At 41.7% G+C, this 9173-nt stretch overlaps 1 long non-coding RNA gene across 1 annotated transcript; it reads right to left on the reverse strand.

Moving 5' to 3' along the window:
- Nucleotides 1-5203: 5203 nt before the first annotated feature.
- Nucleotides 5204-7633, reverse strand: LOC121857609. The gene is made up of 2 exons (XR_006087244.1): nucleotides 6440-7633; nucleotides 5204-6279 (listed from the first exon to the last, which is right to left on the reverse strand). It is a non-coding gene; the product is annotated as an uncharacterized LOC121857609 (long non-coding RNA).
- Nucleotides 7634-9173: the final 1540 nt, after the last annotated feature.

A 9173-nucleotide genomic window follows, 5' to 3' on the forward strand; every position in this document is an offset into this window, starting at 1 on the left:
ATTTAAAAGATGAAACATAGTCAATAGTGTTGTTACCTATCTTGAACTTGGCGGGGCCGCGTTTGCGGTTACCAGCTTGTTTGTTGAACACCTTAGTTTTCTCAGTGGAGATAATAAGACCGAGGTTCTCACAGGCTGCGTATACATGGTTCAGGGTGGTTTGCTTTTCACGATGAGCTTTAGTATGTACAAGAATATCATCAGCATTGCTGATTGAGATATTGCTGGGGTTGTCTGGTATTAAATTTAATAATGCATTCATAAGAACATAGAACAAAGTGGGTCTAAGTACTCCACCTTGAGGGGTACCAAGTTGCATGTGTTTAACTTCACTTTTGTAACCCTGAAACAGTGCAGCAGCCCTTCTGTTGGTTAGCTACCCGCTTATCCAGTGTAACAGCCTACCTCCTATATCCATTTTGGCTAGTTCGTACAATATCAGTTGTCTATTGACAATATCAAATGCAGCTTTTAGGTCAAGAAACAGTGCCGGATTTAGACCTGTGAAGGCCCATGGGCAGCCTCTTTGTGGAGGCCCCTCTCATTATAAGTACCCAAGAGGGTGGGGTGGCAAGTGAAGCGAGCCTAAACATCTGGAAGTTCCGGGGGGCGCTGTAACCCCGCGGGAAGATTTTGAAATTTGAACACTTCTTTGGAGAATTTTGAAGTCATGATGTGAGGGGGCGGGATCCTTGGGCTGCCACCAATGTGAGGGGACGGATTCTTGGTCTTGCCACCAATGTGAGGGGGCCGGTTCCCTCTCTGTTTCTACACCACCCTCATCTTACTTACTTCTCTGAGTTCTTACTCTTACTCAGTTCCGTCACCTATGCTTGGGTAGCATGGACATTCCTTTGGTAGCATGGTCATTCTTTTGGTAGCATGGTCGAGGGTCTAGGCACGTGAGTATGGTAATTTTGGTATCAGGTCACTTGGATGGAAATAAAGGTAAAATACTGTGGGAGAAATGAATACACCTTAATTACTCTAAAAACAAGTTTATTAATATGCAATCAATGGGGAAAGATTTTGTATTAATCATATGATTACCAGGTTCACCTCCTGGGCTTAGTGCAAACTCAGTACCTTCTTCTTTACTCTTACTCACAACATTACTGGTGGTACATTACATGGCACTCATGGTAGATTATTCAACATATACGTAAACAATGACACTAGTATATGCAGGGGTCCACTACCCAACATGGGATAATTATTTCCAACTAATTATCCCTAACATACATGTTACAACACTCTCTGGGGACATATACTTCCAAGGAGTAACCCAGGGTAGAGCACTGGGGCTGTTGTTATTGTGGGGTAGCCAGACACATGGTGGGTCTGGGGTCTGGCCCAACGAAGCCGTGGGGCACAGTAATCAGGCCGCATCGGTGCCATCTTCTCATATATGATCCCGGCTGGACATCTAATACATCCGAGGCCGTTGTTGGATGGTAGAGCGATTCAAGAATCACCATGGGATCTGTATGGATGAAGGGACGGGCACTCACTAACGGTAGAAATGCCCGCGGCGCCCTCACTCAAAATAGGCCAGGAAGTCCACCTACTTCTATTCCGATGAATTAATTTACTGTACACTTTGACGTTGAGACTGAGACTATGAACTCATTTTCATTCTCTACTATTATCTTCACTAACAATGCTCTGACTCAGCTATCAAAAGCAAAATTAAATTGATTACAAAGGGTTGGATGGCAACAGGTCCCAACATACAGCGTCTAAACAAAGACGGGCTATCGATGACGTCATCAAGGAACAGAGAAAACGGAGGACATTTACACTGGGGGACTCAGAAGGTTTTGTGGACGTTTGAGCGTAATATGAATCCTTAAGGTTTTCAGGTTAGCCGTCATCACGATCATTACAATGATGGAATAGATAAACATGAATTTTAAAGAATGAAAATGAAAATAATCCAAATGAATAAACGAATAAATAAAATATTGTAATATGCGCGGGCCCTTAGATTGTGGAGGCCCCTGGGCAGCTGCCCACTTTGCCCACTCCTGAATCCGGCCCTGTCAAGAAATGTGGTGTATCTGTGCCTTTCATCACCAATTAGGAATGTGGTTATGCAATTATGTACACCTTTACCATGGGTGAAGCCATATATGTAAGGAGACATGTGTTCTCCGATTCTATATAAGTCTGCCAAGAACCATCCTCTCAAAAGTTTTACACAGGCAGCTGGTTAGTGATATAGGACGAAAAGCATCAGGCTGTCCTGGTTTCGGTATTGGTACAACAATACTCCTGGTCCATGATGTGGGTAGTTGGCCCTCGGTATGACTCATATTGTACAATACCAATACCAGTAGTCTAACGATGTTGTAGGTGACTGCGTCCTCTCCAGGGGAAGTAGACCTACCCCTGGCGAGGGCTGCGTCAAGCTCCCACTCAGTATATGGAACATCACACTCATCGTGCTGTTTGCCCAGCATAAAGTTAATAAGATTACTTCTCTCTACAGACTTCGCATCAATGAGTCTCCGAGTCCTAGCTGGTAACATGTCATAGCTAGACCCACGAGTCCACTTTGTTATTAGCTCATTCGACTTTTGCAGAGGGTTTGGATGGGAGACATGTCTACTGTTTTTACCCCTGACTGTGTTCGTCTTTCCAGGCTTTGCTGAGGGATGTGTGTTGGGTCAGGCTGTTGACATGTCTCCCACATTTGTCCGAGTTCGTTTACACGCTCCCTGACAGCAGCAAGAGAAGCTTGATACAATTGTAACATTTGAGGTGTTCAAATTTGTTTGTAACCCTTACCCACCCTCCTGACGAGTCCCGAGTTATTATTTCTTTCAGTTTAGGGTCATCATAGCACTGCTGTTGCCTGTTCCCATTATGCTGACCACGTTTTCTCCTTTTTTTGTGGTGGCATTGTTGGTGAAGTATGTATAAGTCCTATCTATCAGATCGTCATGGAAACTTTGGTAGACTGTGCGCCTACGTCTGTTGAGTTTACCACCAGTGGGGGTGTCATTCGCTACATGTATGCTAGCTTGGATTGGGCTGTAGTCAGACATAAGATCAGTGACAACATCAGAGCTATGAGTTGTGTAGGATAGATTAAAACCAATACTTGTCTAGACCCCCGCCAAAGATGTGTGTTCATTATTACCTATGATTTGAACATCTTTATATGCGCTGAGAAGTGAGATAAGTCTCCTACCATTGGTGTTAGTGGTGGAGTCACCTAATTTCTTGTGTCTAGTATTCAGGTCACCCATCAGGACAGTGGGCTCAGTGTGTAAAAAGTCTGGGAGATCTGTGTACTGAAGCTGATCTGAGGGAGCATAGGCGTTTAGCACGTTGAGTGTGGAGTTGCCCAGGTGGATACTGAAGATTGGTAGTCATTTTGAATACAAGAGGTACATGTGGGATTGACTTCTTAACATACATCACACATGTGTGAGTAGAACTAGGATCATAATACACATAATTGGACAGACTGTCCTCAGTCACAACTTTGTGGTGTAAGTCAGGGTATCGTTTTCTAAGGGATGGGATGTTCCAACTCATCACCTTTACCGCTCTGTATCTTTGTCTGATATTAACACTGGGACTAAGGAGTCTGCAATATATGGTACTGTATCTCGCTAATATACGTAACTTATGAGTTGTTTTGAGTATCCGGCACCTGGTCTGACGGTTCCCTTCAGGTTAATTAATTACTTTCGTAATTAACATCCTTACAACAATTTCACTATGATAAAGAGGTGACTTCAGCCTCGGTGAACAATCACTGGCATCTCTAGGGCCGACGTCAATGATACTCACTGCCGACTCTACCCTGACTTATATTGACAATTAAGCTAACAGTAAATACAATTGTAGCTTTCAACATCAGTCACAACGGATCTTGAATGCTTCATCTGCAATTTTTCAAGACCTGCAACACTGTTACACATTCTAACACTAAATATCTCCTTCCAGTCCATCACAAGTTCACACAACCGGTTCTTATCTAACATAGTTGGTCTATTCACATAACTAGCTATAATTAATGACAACTTTAAATTCAGATTTTTGTACTTTACCTCACACTCTAATTTACCTTCTGTGCTCAAAATCTCTCCAGTATAGGTTCTCAACTTGATACCCGAGTCTTCTAAAGGCACATGCACAAATAGCTTCTCTACTCATTATAGAGAAATCAGCTGCAGTGTCCACTTCCATGGTTACAATTGTGCCATCAATGCGTTAGTTCACATTATACCTATGTTTAACTTTCTCTTCATGACTGGTGTAAATAGTACACACATGGACACATCATTATCAGGTTCAAAACTTCTAACACTCATGAATACCGTTTTTCATTTCCTTCTCATCACCTTCGACGACATATAATCTACCTTTATCACTTCTGGCAGGGGCTGTAATTTCTTTCTCACAGGCAGGAGCAATATGTCCAATACGCTGACAATTTTAACATCTTGAATTTTTGAACTTACACTGAAAGCTTTCATGTTTGCCTAGGCATCTTTTACATTTTAAATTAGCATGTGTTCCTTGTTCTGTGGCATAATTCTTCCTTTTTAGCCACAGTTACTTTACACACCGATCCACTACTGCCAACTGTTTCACAACCGGCACTGGGAACAAGTTCTCTGGTGTTTTTCTCTGCTAATTTCATGCTTGTAGCCAACTGACATGCTTTTTCAAAAGTTAATTTCGTGGTGCTCATTCACTTATTTTGCATTTTTTTATAATTCAGACCTATCAAAAACTTGTCTCTTAAGAGCTCTGTTCAAGAACTGTCCAAAGTTACATTGAATGGATAACTTCTTCAAAGCTACTATATAATCACCAATTTATCTTTCCCTCTATCTCTTGTGCCAAATTTGTAACTTTCAGCAATCTCAAGTGGAGTCGTTTGGTTTGTCTGGAGCAGAGTAGAATAAGCATTAGCTCCTACCTCTGTCAAAAAGATTGCTTTCCTTTTCATTTCAAGGGCCTTCTTCTGAGCGTCACCACCATCGTCCATTCTCTCACAATATGATGTGAAGTTCTCCTTGTTTGCATCATACTCCCCCACTCGTCCAATGTATCCACTGACGCAGGCCTTCCCTTCAGTGGTCACTATCCTCTCTTCAAGGACTTCAACACTTTGTGAATCCCATCCTCGTCGCCAGTGTATTATCTTACATGATTTAATGGGAGAATGAGAAGCCACATGCCAAGTCTTACTCCAGGCGTTTATTGTTATGTACACATTCGTGATTACACAGGCCTAAACACATTCTAACTTTGGTAAGAAGTAACAGAATATATAATGTATATATCAATAAAAGCAGCATATAAACACACACACATAACCTACTGAAATAATTATGTCCCTAATTAATTAGTACAGAATTACATATACTGCACAATGTACTGTACCTTGGAAAAATATGGAACAAAATTATTAGCAATCTGAAATACTCCGTTACCGTTAAATGTTTATTAGATACCAGCACAGAGAAATGGTTATTACAAATCACAGTTAAAAACACCTACATTAGCTCATTCCTTCCTCCCAACTGGGTACCATTTTAAATTACAATCGAATCGCTGAAACCATTTATAAGATAACTTTTAAACTCAACCTGGTTTCCTCTTAATTTCTTACTTCATTTATTTTCTCCATTAGTTTTGTCTAGTTATTTCATTTCATAACATTACTCCATAACCTCTTATCTTTGGTATCGTGGCTCGGGGGTTATGACATGGGTACACTGTAATTCCGATATCAAGCAATGGGAGAGAATGATGGGGGTCAACTCCCTGGCTTTACTTATTTGGTACTGTTAAACTTAGGTACATTTTCCACTTACATGTACAAGAACACACACAATACTCTTACATAGCACCTTTGAGCACTATTACAAGTGGCAATGATGCCAGTTACAGCACCAACACTAATACTTTAACATCACCAGAATTAGTAGCTTCTCTTCACCACTATGGTACCTTTGCCCACACACAAACACTCAGACATACAGGTGTATTCAGAGGAATAACACAGCCACCATATACCCCTACTGAGTAGTGGACTCATCCATAACAATGAAGGGGGCTGGCAGTGTTTGCTCTGCCTGTGATATCAACAAACTGGACATTGAACGGCTAACCAGTTGAATGGATCCCAGAGGTGGTGGTTAGTTCCTGACGCTCGTGTTCACGAATTTACCCGAGTTCACTGGCCTTCGTCCATCTCCCAAATTAGTGTGGAGGTCGTCCCAATCTACAAGGCTCTTGGCCAAGAGGAACCTGTGGGTGGAGGAGTTTCAGACACTGGACCGAGTTTGTCGACATGAACGTCAACGTTTCAAAAGGACGCTAAGGGCGTGAGATTACTTCACTTTATACACATCAGTTACGTTACTGTATCACTTGCATATTCAAACTATAACACGGAGCTGGACATTACCTGTGCGTGGAGGAGTTTCAGACGCTGGACTGATGCCTGAGAGCGTCAGTGCCCCGCACTACTCCTCCCTCGATCAGCTTCGAGTTCCACTCACCCAACAGCTCTGCCTGAGCTGTCGATTACATCCAGTAGATTCTGAAAGATACCTGGTCTGACAGTTCCCTTCAGGTTAATTAATTACATAATTAACATCCTTACAACAATTACACCATGAACATCAGATTCTCTGATTTTCATATGTAAAAAGAGGGTGACTTCAGCCTCGGTCAACATCTCTAGGGCCGACGTCAATGATACCTCCATCTCGCTGCCGACTCTACCCTGACTTATATTGACAATTACACTAACAGTAAATACAATTGAAGCTTTCAACATCAGTCACAACGGATCTTGAATGAACATCCTGTGCGGAATTTTGGTATACAGTACTTGAGTTTCTATGGTAATGCGACATAGATAACGGAAGACTATCTCCTGAAGTGGTTAGAGACGAATGTTTCAACTGGTAACTCAAAAAGGTTTACAGGTTTTGTGGGTGTGGAGAGTAATATGAATTATTAGGTTTTGACAGACTAGCCATGTCATTATGACCATGACACCCCTTCTCCAAGATTCATGTTATGCGGTAACATTCAGAAAACATGTATACTGTAGTAGTTACACATTCTTTAAATAACATACTTTCGGTTATTGGTTTCACGATATGGTGCACACACTAAATCATTAATACAAAATATAATTTCCCATACACAAATAATTCACATATAACAATAAAATAGAATATCATTCACTATAGGTTATCTGAATTTTGGTCATTATGAAATGGTAATCGGTTATCATACAATTAGAATGTGACACGGCAGGAACAATGACTGGTGAGGCAGGAACCAGGGCCGCCGCTTCCATTACGCGAGGTTAGCAAATGCTAAGGGCGCTAAAGATGCTAAGGGCGCCAACAGTGTCACCACCACAGCTCCATTCTTCACAGCCAACAGATACAGTGTCACCACCACAGCTCCATTCTTCACAGCCAACAGATACAGTGTCACCACCACAGCTCCATTCTTCACAGCCAACAGTAACAGTGTCACCACCACAGCTCGAATGTGCTGCATCCAGGGCTGCACCTAAGAACATAAGGAGTCTGCAATAGGCCGGTTGGCCTGTGCATGGCAGCTCCAGTCGAGAGTTACTACCACTCTCTATCATCCATGAATCTATCTAGCCTCCTTTTGAAACTTTCCAGAGTTCCCGCACTTACTACAAAGTTGCTAAGCTTGTTCCACCACCCTATTTGTGAACCAGTTTATTCCTATCTCCCTCCTAAACCTAAACTCATCCAACTTGAATCCGTTGCTCCGAGTCCTATCCTGCTCGGATATTATAAGAACTTTATCTATATCCCCTTTATTGATTCCTTTCACCCACTTAAATACTTCTATCATATCTCCCCGCACTCTTCTTTAACCTATCCTGATATGGAAGGTTTCCAAGTCCCGGAATCATTTTTGTCATTCTTCGCTGCACCGACTTTAGTGAATTTATATCCATTCTATAATAGGGGCACCAGAACTGAACCGCACAATCGAAGCGCGGTCTGACTAGCGCAAGATATAGTTGCAATAAGACCTCTGCACCCAATACCTGTTTGCCTTATTTGAACATTAACGCACTGTTTTCGTGCTGCAGGTCCGGCCATAAGGCCTTCTAGTCTCTTTCAGCGTCGACTTCTGTGTTGATGCTGTTACACCGTATACATTATAAGCATTTGTTCTTCCAATATTGGGCATACCACTTGCTGGTGTTGAATTTCATTTGCTATTTTCAGACCACCCCTGCAGTATATTTAGATCTCCTGTAATGCATTTGCATTCTGCCCTGAATTAATTTGTCAGTCCTATTATGTGGTGTCATCGGCAAACTTGTTTATGCCAATGCTTGAGTCCCAGTATTCAGACTGCTTATGTAGATTATGAAGAGGGCCTAAAGATTGACCCTGGGAAACCCCACTGGCTGCTAATTTGCCCTAATTCCAGATTTAACACCATCTACACTGACCTCTGCGTTCTATCGGTGAGCCATGATTTTATCCAATTTAAAAACTAAACTTTCCTCGTATACCAGAACTCTAATTTTCTCAGCTTCCTGATGCGGTGTCAAATGTTTACAAAGCCCAAGTAAATAACATCGTACTTTCGTCATTATCTACTACACTCAAGACTTTCTCTAAAAAACGTTAGCAGATGTTAGACAAGATTTTCTTGTAACCCATGCTAAGAGTCGTAGATTAAGGCTGCAATTGTTGACCTACTGACTGGCCTCCCTCATCCAACCAGGAAAAAGCAGAACTTGTCGCAGAGGACCTACCAAGTTGATCCTAAATATGGGTTTCCAAAAAGGATGGGAGAAGATTAACATGATTACTTTTTGAATCTTAGTAAATGGAGAGAGATCCAAAGAAGTTATTAATTTATTGGTGAAACAGATAAATTTTTTGTTTTGTTGTAAAATGTTTTCTACGAAACATGTTAGAATGGCTGAAGGCATCAATGATTGCTAAATATTTGCTCAGTACATGAAAGAAAGTATAGAACACACTAAAAACATGACAAATATAGAAGGAACTGAGGTCAATATTGCAAGAGGAAGGACGATAGACAGACGGGAAATGTTAATGGCTGAGGAACGGTGGCGCCAAGTCCTCACTAGACTAATGGCGATTATTCAGTCTCTA

The sequence above is a fragment of the Homarus americanus genome, unplaced genomic scaffold, assembly GCF_018991925.1.
Source record: "Homarus americanus isolate GMGI-L3 unplaced genomic scaffold, GMGI_Hamer_2.0 scaffold18364, whole genome shotgun sequence".
In the NCBI taxonomy this organism is placed as follows: Eukaryota; Metazoa; Arthropoda; class Malacostraca; order Decapoda; family Nephropidae; genus Homarus; species Homarus americanus.